This window comes from Oryctolagus cuniculus, chromosome 8, assembly GCF_051225735.1.
Source record: "Oryctolagus cuniculus isolate XC-2025 breed Fujian yellow rabbit chromosome 8, ASM5122573v1, whole genome shotgun sequence".
NCBI classification, from domain to species: Eukaryota; Metazoa; Chordata; class Mammalia; order Lagomorpha; family Leporidae; genus Oryctolagus; species Oryctolagus cuniculus.
Window position 1 is genome coordinate 141,614,652 of NC_142874.1, and position 12,097 is coordinate 141,626,748.

At 39.6% G+C, this 12,097-nt stretch overlaps 1 long non-coding RNA gene across 4 annotated transcripts; it reads right to left on the reverse strand.

Annotated features, from left to right (window-relative positions):
* Positions 1-4,562: 4,562 nt before the first annotated feature.
* On the reverse strand, positions 4,563-11,724 carry LOC149125199 (uncharacterized). 4 transcript variants are annotated; one of them, XR_016212597.1, is made up of 5 exons: positions 11,124-11,724; positions 10,217-10,343; positions 6,677-6,754; positions 6,414-6,487; positions 4,563-5,985 (listed from the first exon to the last, which is right to left on the reverse strand). It is a non-coding gene; the product is annotated as an uncharacterized LOC149125199 (long non-coding RNA). The 4 variants fall into 4 exon arrangements; XR_016212598.1 differs by lacking the exons at positions 10,217-10,343; positions 11,124-11,724 and adding an exon at positions 10,019-10,133; XR_016212596.1 differs by lacking the exon at positions 6,677-6,754 and having other exon boundaries at positions 4,564-5,985; positions 11,124-11,723.
* Positions 11,725-12,097: the final 373 nt, after the last annotated feature.

Sequence of the window (12,097 nt, forward strand, 5' to 3'; positions counted from 1 at the left end):
TTCCACTGTGTGACTAATTTACTCACTTAGTCTCCTTTGGGCGGGAAAGGAAGTATCTGCAATATTTACTTGCTATTATAAATAATTCCAAGATAAGTAATTCCATATGTAGTCTCTTACACATGGGAGTGCATTTTCTCAGCAAGTTCCCACAAGTGTCAGGACAACCATGCAGGCCAAGGTCAGGTGCACCTGTGATTGTTATAGACATTTGTAGAGACTGCTTTGTGGATGTTGCTGTATTCATCTCCACATGGCTGAAGGGATTTTACACTCCAAAAGTCACGAATGGTAGTGACCGTCCTCTATCTTCCTAAAATGCTTAAGTTGTAAAAAGGAGATTTCTTTGCACACAGCTGAGTGTTCAAGCGGAGCCTCAGCACTAGTGTCTGGATGACACTATTTGCCATTCCCCGTGTGATGGGCTAAAAAGAGCACAGTATTCACCACATTGTATTACTGTCAGAGACATTTAGCTGGAGTCTAGTCAGGTTGAAAACTTCAGAAAAATCCCGATTGTCAGATATGCTCCAGGACAACAGGCCTCGTTACTGACCTAGAATAAATCAAACACAGCAGTAAAAGGCAAGTTATGACCTTTGTCTAGATCTTGGATTTTTTAAAAAGCTATGGTATATAAATTAAAAGACTGGGGAAAATTCGAATGCTGGATTATGTATTAGGAAACATTATTGAATTAATATTAAGTAGGTATTTTTGCTTGTGTAGAGAATGTTCTAGTTCTCAGGATACACTTGTGGAGCGTTTAAGTAAGTTTAAGTCAAGTTTCATAATACATACAGCTTATATTCAAATAGTCATTTAAAAGAAAAAGAGAGCAAGTTTTGCAAAATAGTAATAAGTATTTAATCTAAGTAAAGCCTATATAGTGTTTATTGTGCTATTTCTTTAACTATTCTGTTTAATTTTTTTTTTCAAATAAAAAACTTTAGAAAACATAAAGAGTGTGAGGGTTTTTTCCCTAACAAATGTGCCTTATCAGATATTAACATATTATTTACTGTTTCTTATTTGAAATGAAGAGAGAAATTCCACCTATTGACTCACTCTCCAAATGCCCACAACAGCCAAGGCTGAGACGGGCTGAAGCTGGTTGTCAGTAACTGAATTTGGATCTCCATCTGGGTGGCAGGGATTCAAGTACTTGAGCCATCTTTGCTGCTCCCTAGGATTAGAACCAGCAGGAAGCTGAAATCAGAAGTGGAGCTAGCTCTCAAACTCAAGCACATTGATATAGGAAGCAGGAATGCCAGGCAGCTTAACCTACTGCACCACAGCTCCTACCCCTAAAACATATTTTAAGGTGACAGAATATCAGAGTGTGTTTCTGGCTGAAGGATAAATAAGTAAATGGAAAGAGTTGAACATATAGACAGAAATACAATTAGTTTATATTAGAATTGCAAGATGAAGCACTACCTGTTGTCCTTCTCCCAGCATAAATTGACTGAAATACTAGAAAAGATATTTTTTATTGATTAAAGAGGAGTCACTCTTTAAAATAGTCTCAGAAAGCCATGTGAGGCAATCTTGAGGCAGCTGTGAAGAACAGGAAGAATGACCCATCCATTGGCGAGAGTCTTGTGCAAAAGATGGCTATGGTTGAATGTGACTGGAGTGTGTACCCTGTGTTCCTTAAGGTTGGACTCAGTGTGGTGATACCAGCAGGTGGAGGGAGCTTTTAGAGGTGGGGTCAACAGGGAGGTCATTGGAACCACATCCTCAGAAGAGACTAATGTAGATCTCATGAGACCCCCCAGATTAATTTACATTAGGTGGATAATTACAACAGAGCAAGACTGGCCCCTCCCCAGTTTTTCCTAGCTTTCAGTTTCTCAGTGTGACCTCTCTCCCTCACACTCAAGCTCCACCGTGATGACATGATGTGATGCAGCCAGGGAGGGGGTCTCACAAGTGCTGGCACCATGCAGTTTGGTCCAATACAAACTGGGAAGAAAATCCTAGTATCTCTCCCTCAAACCTTTCTCTCTCTCTGTGCCCTTTATATTTTTGGTGGAGAGGGTTGTTCAACCTCTATTTTGCAGCTTTGCAACAAAAGACCTGGAGTCTAAGAAAGTGACTATCATCTTTTCCTCAGCTATGGGCCATCACTCTTAGACATGTTTGACAAATGATACATACTTCAAGTTCCATAGATTGAGTGGCCATGATGGTCCAGACTTCTAGAAAGTCTACATAAATCCCCAAGATCAGAATTATTGTAATTCACACACACATGGTGCCTCATAAGATTAGTCTCTGAGAGTGGATCACCAGTATAAACCACCTCCTCCTTTCCTTTTTGTCTGGAAATTTTATTTCTTGAGCTTGTTGTTTTTCTCAGTCATTTGCCTGGCAGAATCACCATCACCCATGTTGGCAGGTCCTTCTCTCTCTGCCCTCTGTCCTTTAGAAAGTTAGTGGCTTCTTTAACAATGACCCCACTTTGCGTTGTACTTGTCAGGGTCTTTGGGCATGGTGGCCTCCTCAAGTCTGTTGAAGTTGTCTTATAACCTTCCCTCAGACCTAAAAGAACACCTACTTCCTACTTGCTCACGTGTAAGAGTCACTACGCAATCAAAGAAGACTTATTTCAAGGTGAATTTTAGTACTGGCCTTATTAGGAAAACAGCTGACAAGTTATGTTGCTGAAGAAACAAATCACTGACTTACCAAGTATTCCCTTGACTGAAAAACTATTACAATATTATAATAGTCTGTTGTAACAGAAACTGATAAGCTATGTGGAAGACACACATTCATTGATCAATTGATAATTACCTATGTGTCTACCTATGCAAATATATGTATATATGCCCATCTGTCTAGGTGTATATGTGTATATGTGTCTATTAACAAACCCTGTGAGCTCTATTTTCAAAACCATATCTCATCACTTCTACCAATGTCTGCACTATCTCTGCCTGTATGGTTGCAACAGACCCCTAACCAACTTATCTTCTTCTGGTCTTAACCCTCCCCTAACACACTCCCTATTGAATTATTTTTCATGTGGTAGCCAGATTGTTCTTTTTTTTAAAAAAAAGATTTATTTTATTTATTTGAAAGGCAGAGTTACAGAGAGAGGTAGAATGAGAGAGAGAGAGAGGGAGAGAGAGAGAGAGAGAGGTCTTCCATCCACTGATTCACTACCCAGATGACCAGAACTGCCCAAATGCCACAACTGAGCTGATCTGAAGCCAGGAGCCAGGAGCTTCTTCCGGATCTCCCGTGTGGGTGCAGGGGCCCAAGGACTTAGGCCATCTTCTACTGCTTTCCCAGGCCATAGCAGAGAGCTGGATTGAAGTGGAGTAGCCAGTACTCAAACCAGTACCCATATGGGATGCTGACATTGAAGGTGGCGGCTTTAACCCACTGTGCCACAGTGCCGGCCCTGCCAGAGCGTTCTTTAAAATCCATTATCATTTACTCTGTGACTAGTTCTACTAGTTCTCTAAATGCATGTTTCCCACTCTTGCTAAATTTCTCTGGCTACACTTACCATTTCTTATCCCTTAAATAATAGAAACTTGTTTCGTTCTATCTCAGGACCTTTCAACATACTATTGAAACTAGCAGAAATGAACTTCACCCAAAACCTCACAAGGCTTGTGCTAGCATTTGATTCAAGCCTCTGCTCATGTCACCCACTGAGAAATACCCCTTTACAGTATACAATCTAAAATAACTCTTTCCATCATCTATCCAGAGATCCAAATTTATTGTTATTTTTAGCAGTCTATATTACCAAACATTATATCTTCTATTTATTTGTTTTCTTTTTTAAAAGATTTAGTTATTTATTTGAAAGCCAGAGTTACACAGAGAGAGGGAGAGACACACAGAGAGAGAGCAAAATCTTCCATCCGCTGGTTCACTCCCTAGATGGCCACAAGGGCGGGAGTTGGGCCAGGCCAAGCCAGGAGCCAGTAGCTTCATCTGGGTCTCTCACATGGGTGGCAGGAGCCAAAGTACTTGAGCCATCTTCTGATGCTTTTCCCAGGCCATTAAAAGAGGCCTGGATCAGAAGTGGAGCTGCTGGAACATGAACTGGCACCTATATGACATGCTATATGGCAGATTAACTGGCCATGGAACAATGCTGGAGTTGTTGTTTTCTAATGTATCTCCCTCACTTAAGGATTGTCTATGGGTTCAAAGTCTGTCTTTAAGCCTCCACTGTGGTTCCATGGCCTAAAACCAGTACTTAGCAGATGAGTAGAACTGCTCAGAAGCCCAAGTGACAAGATTCTATATTCTTAACTTCAATGTGGAAGTCTGAAGTCTTAGGCTGTCAGGACATCCTGGGTTCTGTCATTAAATATCAGGCTCACTCTCAGCTTCACTCTTTCATTAATCCAGTGATTAGTCAATAGTTCCAATAAAAGTATCTGAAACACACAGGAAAGAGATATTCTGCTCCCAAAGTACTTAGTGTATATCCTCCAAATATAGAGGCCTTTGTGACTTCAATAAAGTGTAGACCAGCCATCCAATAGTCTCCAGTTCTGAAGTTTCCAATTTCTCAGATTCTCTCAATTCTGTTCTCTTCATTTATTCATTAGTACAGGATTTGTACATATGTGAATTATTTTTAAATGACTGGGTTTCTAAATTCTTCTGGAACTAGTAGACCCTCTTCCTAATGAGTAAACCACTCTGATAGCCTGCTGTGAACCTATGTCACAGCTACAAGAAATACTCAAAATATCATAATAATCCCTGTAGGCAGACTATGTAGGGAGTCAGCACCAATAAAAACAAGTCAAGAGTAGCTAGTATTTGTACTTTAATCTGGATAACTTTACAAATATTGAATTATTGATGATAATAACCCATGGCTCATCTGCAAATCTGCACTGAATAGTCTTTAGTTATTAATTGATTGGGATCCAATAAACAATTTGTCTGTCCTGTTTGCTGGTCATTACAGTGCTAACCAACCCATTTTCTTCCCCATGATATCATGCTAATCTATCTTGTCTTTCCTCTTTGACCTCCAAATTCCTGAGCACCTTGCAAAAATTTCCTACATCCTCCTCCAACTCCACCACCCAAATTTGCATTATAAATTACATAAATCAAGGATGGATCATCTCCAGGCTTATTCCCTTTACAGGCAGGACACTCATGTTTGTAGAGGAAAGATGACCTACTCAGGATGCAAGAGCTGATGGCAGTACCTAGACAAAAACACAGACACAAAAATCATCACACCTATCCTAGGAAGTGGAAGCCTTGAGCTGCAGTTGGAATTCTTACCTTTGGACAGGCTTCTGCCCACATCTCCATATGTGGCTGACCCATCTGGAGAGTCTCTCTGTGTACATGGGCTTCTTCCTATAAGTTCCCATACCCCTTGGCCCTGTGCCACCTCAGAAGATCCTCCTCCCAGCACTTTCTCCATTGCCATGGCTGGTCCCAAGCCAGCCTCTATCTTCACACTGTTTCACCCCACAATAATGACATCTTTCATGAGCAGTAATCCTTCCCCATTGATGCAGTATTGTAGAACAACTGAAGACTAAATATCTTTGGTTACACTCCTTCATGTATGGACTGTATTATCTTGAGAAAATTACTTAACCTAGCTGAATTTTATTTTTTTGCATATGAGAAATTAGTTTTTATGGATTAAACATATCAGGTGAATAAAAATGCTTCACACATTTTAAATTTAATTCTTATAATTTTCTCCCTCTCCTTCATGGGATTTAAATCTTCCTTGAATCAGTCCTAAACACAAGATAACGTATGAAGTCATCAAAGTTGTTTGCTTTCATCTGGACTGGAAGAGTCTTGCCAAGGTTCCTTGCTCCTTCCATCAGGTTCTCCTTATTTTGCAGCAAACAGTAAAAGCCCGACAGGGTCCTCTGAAGGGTTCACAGCTTGGAGTTCCTTCCTTCAAGCAGATTCCACCCCGAAGGTAGCAAGGTCTCTCAAAATGCAGTGTCCTAGTGCTGCCTGGAAAACAAAGAGATATTTGTGTCCTGTGAGGAAAGTGTATGAAGGGAACCTCTGTCTTCCCCAGATGAACAGCAACAGCAAGTGTGATAAGAATGGCAAATGAACTCTGGTTAGGGCTTATAAAAATTTCTGTCTCCACAGAAGTTTATACTAACCCAGTGATTTGGCTCCCAACCACTCATTTCATTTGGAGAAGGAGGAGTGCAAGAAAACGACATGACAAGATGTTAAATGGCATGAAGACTCAACAACCAAAGGGAGTTGTGTGTGTGTGTGTGGGTGTGGGGTGTGTTTATTGATTCAAATAAGGTGTTTTGTCACACAGTGGTGACTCTGAGCATCTCCTAATGTTTTACCTTCCAACAATTGTTCAGTTAAGGAAAGAAAAAAATAATAAAATATATGGCATAATGGTTGGTATTTACCGGGCAGTACCTGGAAGATGGCAAAGAGAGCAGTGAGGAAAACATGGAGTCTCATAGTTGCAGAGTTGACGTTCCTGATGGTGAGAATCAATAGGACAAAATTAGAGGGCTGAGGTTCTCTATCAGAGGAACTCCCAGTGGTCCAAGGATTGATAGAGAGATTAGCTTCTTGCTGCTCCAAGATCCTGTTCTTCCACAAGCGTGACTTGCCAATCACAGCACGGTTTTCCTTCCCTGCTCCCTAATCCCCATCTACAGCTCACCTGAGTTTTCTTTCAGCACTTGATTGGCAGGCAGTCTTCTCACATCACCTGAAGATGATGTCAACATGCAGTAGAGACCTGAGCATGTGAAGTAAAGGGTATGGCTGAGGACCATGCTGCTACAGAGGAGCATAGGCTGGACTTTCCAAGGGAAGGAAAGTAATTGGAAAAGATGTGGAGGAAAATGTATGGGGTGCTCCAGGCTCCTTAGGATACAGATAGAAAATGGCACTAGGGTAAGAAAGATTTCATGCTGCTTGAAAACTAGTGGAAAACATTCCTAGTTATTCTTAGAGTCTGAATTTCATCATCTGCTTGCTCTTAATTCTATTATGTTTCTTATTTTAAAAATACATACTCCAGGGGCTGGCGCCATGGCGCTGTAGGTTAATCCTCTACCTGTGGTGCCGGCATCCCATATGGGTGCCGGTTCTATTCCTGGATGCTCCTCTTCCAATTCAGCTCTCTGCTATGGCTCAAGAAAGCAGTAGAAGATGGCTCAAGTCCTTGGGCCCCTGCACCCATGTGGGAGACCAGGAAGAAGCTACCGGCTCCTGGCTCCTGGCTACAGATAGGTGCAGCTCCAGCCATTGTGGCCATTTGGGGAGTGAACCAATGGAAGGAAGACCTTTCTCTCTGTCTCTTCCTCTCACTGTCTGTAACTCTACTTCTCAAATAAATAAATAAAATCTTTTAAAAAATACATACTCCATATATCAGAAAAAAAATACGATATTTGTCTTTTTGGGACTGGCTTATTTCACTAAGAATAATAGTCTCCTACTGTATCCATTCTGTGGCAAACCATAGGATTTCATTCCTTTTTATAGCTGGGTAATATTCCTTGATGTATATACTACATTTTCTTTGTCCATTCATCAGTTGATAGATGTCTGAGTTGATTCCAAACTATTGTGATTTGAGCTGCTTTATTTGGGGTACAAATAACTCTTTCATATGCTGATATGTTTTCTTTGATTTGTGGTAGTTAATATAGAATACTAAAAATGTATGAGAAAGAAATTACATCTTCTGATTTGATTATTGTTTATAGCTTTTGTCTATTTTCCTGTGGAACATGGTATTTTTACTTGTTGAACATCAAGGTTACTGGTGCATTAAGTGTGATAAATTGAAAACATGTTATTGCACAAATTAAAGAAAAAAATGAAGGAGGGGGGCCTAAAGTGGGGGCCCTTGAGTGGAGAAGTATGATTATTTTCTTAGAGTTGTATATATGAAATATGTTTTTTTGCATTAGTAATTTTTAAAAATACATATTCCAAAATTCAAAATAATAGAAACATTTTAAAAATTGGAAAGTAAAACAAAAGATTTTATATTCAATTACAATTATTTACATTCAGAATATTTAAGGGCTTTTCTTTTGATAAAGAAACCATGTGAATTGTTTAAATTCAAAATATAAAACAATGCTTTACAATAAGCTCCATTTAAATATTATATTAGAAACTCTTTAGTATTTCTTCAAATATATTTGCATCATATGTGTGTATGACTGCATATGTATATGTATATACATATGGAAATTTATGTGAGTATTACTTTGTATCTTAGATATGGAATATTAACAGTTACACATATTTTAGGGTTTAATATGTACTGCACAGGTACTCACTGTCTCACTGTAACTTCATTTTTCCATATATACAGTTTTATGAACATGATACTTTCCACTCCTCTCTCTCTCCTTCCCACACTCTATTCTTCTGTCTTATCTTTCTTTTTAATTTTTGCAATTATGTACTTTCAATTTACTTTATATTCACAAATTTAATTCTCCATTGAATAAGGAATTCAACAAGTAGTCACTAATATGTATAAAATTATCTTTTTACTATCACAATTCTCACCAATACTGATTGTTATCAATTATTTTATTTGTCCATTTTATCAATTAATAATAGTGTTTATGCTTGTTTTAATACACCTAAGAAGTATTTCTGAGACTGAATGTTTTTAAATGGTCATTGGTGGTCTTTTGTCTCTGTTACCCATTGTTCTGTCGGGTCACTCATCTTTTCTCATTGATTTCTAAGAACTGCATGTCTGCTCAGTTAATTAGTCTTTTATCAAATGTGCTGCAGAAGTGGTTCCCAGCTTGATTCTTCCATTACACTTGTTCATCCAGGTGCTGGAATTCAAGACTGCACTCCCTGCTTGCTTTTTATGCTGCATGTGTTTGAGTTTATTTAAAGAGATTTGCCTTATTTGTGTGTTCACCTAATTACATCTATATTTGTGCTGTTCTTCCCTTAATGTTTTCAATATGTAAATAGGGTCTGTTGTCAAAACCCATGACAAACAGGTCCCAGCAACAGCATTAAAGCTATTTCTTGCCCGATTCATAATTATGACTGTCCCAAGCCCACAGAACTTCCATCATTCTTCATATGACAGTTCATATAAAGGGCACATAGTTGAATTCATGGCTCTAGTCTCCTAGAAATTTGAGTCTCTGTACAGAAGAGAAATAAAATCATACGATTCTAAAGAAGTGACGATTTCAGGCCTCCTTGCTTGGCAGGTACAATAGGACACCCTGGATAGGACGTGCATGCCCGTTACCTGCAATAGTTCAGAACTTCAGTGCCACCCTCGCCAGTTGTCAAAACCCAGTACCTTCCCAGGACCCAAAGCTGACTCCTCTTTCCACAGCTCTCCAGCCTGTCTCTTCTTGTACCAGAACTGTGTGATTTTAACTGATGTAGATTCTGGCAGTCTTCAGAATTCATGGCTACAGCTGATGATTGACTCTTACAAAATAAATAATTGTCTTGATCATGTTAAAAATAATCTTACCGCTTTGGTGACTGACATTCATTTGAAATTACATGTTTTCTTTAAGAAAACAATTACACATGGACCTTTGAACCTTCCAAACAATGAGATTTCTATATGTATTAGAATTTTAATATTTCATTTTGATACTCATCTGTAGATTCTTTATATACACTTAAAACATTTTTGTAACATTAGGCTAAATATTCCTAGTTATAGTACTTTATGCTTTCTCTTTCTATTTGAGTCACAATACTTTTTTGTTACATTTTATAACTAGCTATTATTTGCATTAAAAACAATTAATTTGTGTACTAATTTTATTACCAGCTCCCAGTTTAAATTCTTACTTTTTTAAATTGTGTTTACTTCTCAACAGTTTTTCAATCATAAAATCGTAAATACATAATTAATTATCATTTTGCCTCCTCACCTACTTGAATTGACATGTACTGAAAACTTCAGAAATGATCTACACCAATCCACACATTTTTACAGGTGAAGAAACTGGACAAATGAGAAAAATCAAAATAACATTACCAATAAGCCTGTGGCAGAAGTCACTTAATTTTTCAGAACTCTTTCTCTGCTACCACAATGTAAAAAACTGCCTTATTTCAACTCCATGTTCTTCTCTCTTGCTTTCTTATTCCTCTCTTCTCATATCAAAGATTAACTTCCTTAATATCCCCAAACCAGACAAGATAATCTAATTTTTAAAAATAGATGTTTCAATACCTGTGATTTCTTCCGTAAAAGTCTTTGATTTTTCTTCCAGAACTTGATTAAGAATTTCAACTCATGCATTAAGCACAGGCTGTCATTTCAGCTCAGATGTCCTTGGATATCAGAAATGAGTCTGTGTCTGGGGAAGAAATGGAGAGACTTTCAATGACAGCAACACAACCCAGTGTCTCTGTACCCTTGGACTTACTCTGCTCTTTTAGGCTCTAAAATCAAGGTGATTGTGTTCAAACTAGCACCTCCATTTAAGAAGTGATAGCCAGCAAAACTACATGTGGGATCTAGGAGTACTGAGGACCACTACTGTTTATAAGCCCTGAGCTAATGCTCTGAAAAATGTTGGAAAGTGAGAAAACTTAAACATAGTGGTGGTTGACATGCTAAGGAAAGAAAAATAGAAAGGAAGAGAAAGAAGGGAGAAGGGAGATAAAAAGGAAAACAGAAAAGAGGAAGAGATGGAGAGAAAGAGAGACCGAGTCACACTTTATATGACTCTCTGACAAGTTTTCCCACTCCATGAGGCCGTCCCTGGCCTGGATGTGCAACCCTGATCCAGTGGCTCTGGCAGGCAGGCCACAGAGCAGACACCCTGGGATTACAGCACTGTTGCTCTGTCCTCCCTGCGCAGAAAGCAAAATGCTGGCTGTTCTGCTCTTGCCCCCGCTCTCTGGTTCACAGAAGTCTGAGCTTGGCAGTGCCATCCCCGGCGAGACAGCTCTTTCTGGACAAACGGCTCTCGCTAGGGAAGCCTAATGGTCCCTTTGCCATGTGAACCAGTGGGGCCTTCTGTTACTCGGTGATGACCATCATTATTGCTCTACGTCTGTCTCCCCTCCTCTGTCTGAAGAACCACAGGACTGTCAGCTGCTCCTCAGATACAGGATTCCCCCGTATTTCTCACCAGTCTCCATGTCCGCTTCGGAGTATTCTCCCATTTGCCAATGTCCTCCTCAAGATGGGAACAAGAAAATGCACTTTAAGTCAGCAGAAACAAATACATCATCTGAACGTATCTGGACAGAGGGCTCTCGGTCTTTTGGAACACAGTGTCAACATGGGACTGAGCATCCCATGTGCCCGTTAACAAGTACCAGGCATTACATCTTCAGTAGTAGCAAAGAGTGGTGCTCAGTACTCCGCATGAGTTCCATTTAATCCTCAACCTTTACATTTACGTTCTAAAAATGACCTGAAAAAAAAAAATCTTTAGAGATGGGTTCTGGAAACGGGGTAATAGGGCCACATAGATAGCAAGCAGAATTGAACTCAAGTTCAAGTCCAACCAAGGCTCACAGCCACCACATAATATCTTAGTTACAGAGATAGAGCCAAAGCTTCCACAGAAACAAACAGTTCAGGGACCTCAAGAACATCACACAGAAAATATAAAGAATGCAGTAAGATTCGGAGCACATGGACCCCAGTCCTGGCTCTGCCCCTGATTTACAGGTGACACCACCTCTCCAGACCCCATCTGCAAAATGGCAGAGGTTCTACAAGCTTCTATACACAGTGAGTACACCCACAGGAAGACAAAGTGAAATATGAGTGAGAACAAAATGCTCTTGTCAGTTCAATTGGATCTTCTGCCTAAGGGTGTAATTACTAAAAATAAATCCTCCGGAACATACAGCCCAGTCCTACATTCTCCACCTGCGAACTGCTGAGCGTCTCTGCCTCTCTCCCTTCTCTGGGCAGCAGGTTGTTTGTTCAGGCTCTTCTTCATTCCTCAGAGGTTATTTCTGAAAGTTTCCATAGTGACCTGCCCATATTCTCGCCACACTGGTGCTAATGAACCTGAGAAACCACCGTGTATGCAATTTCAAGAATAGCAGCACATGCCTGGCGGTGGTCACAATGTCAGAACAATAAGTC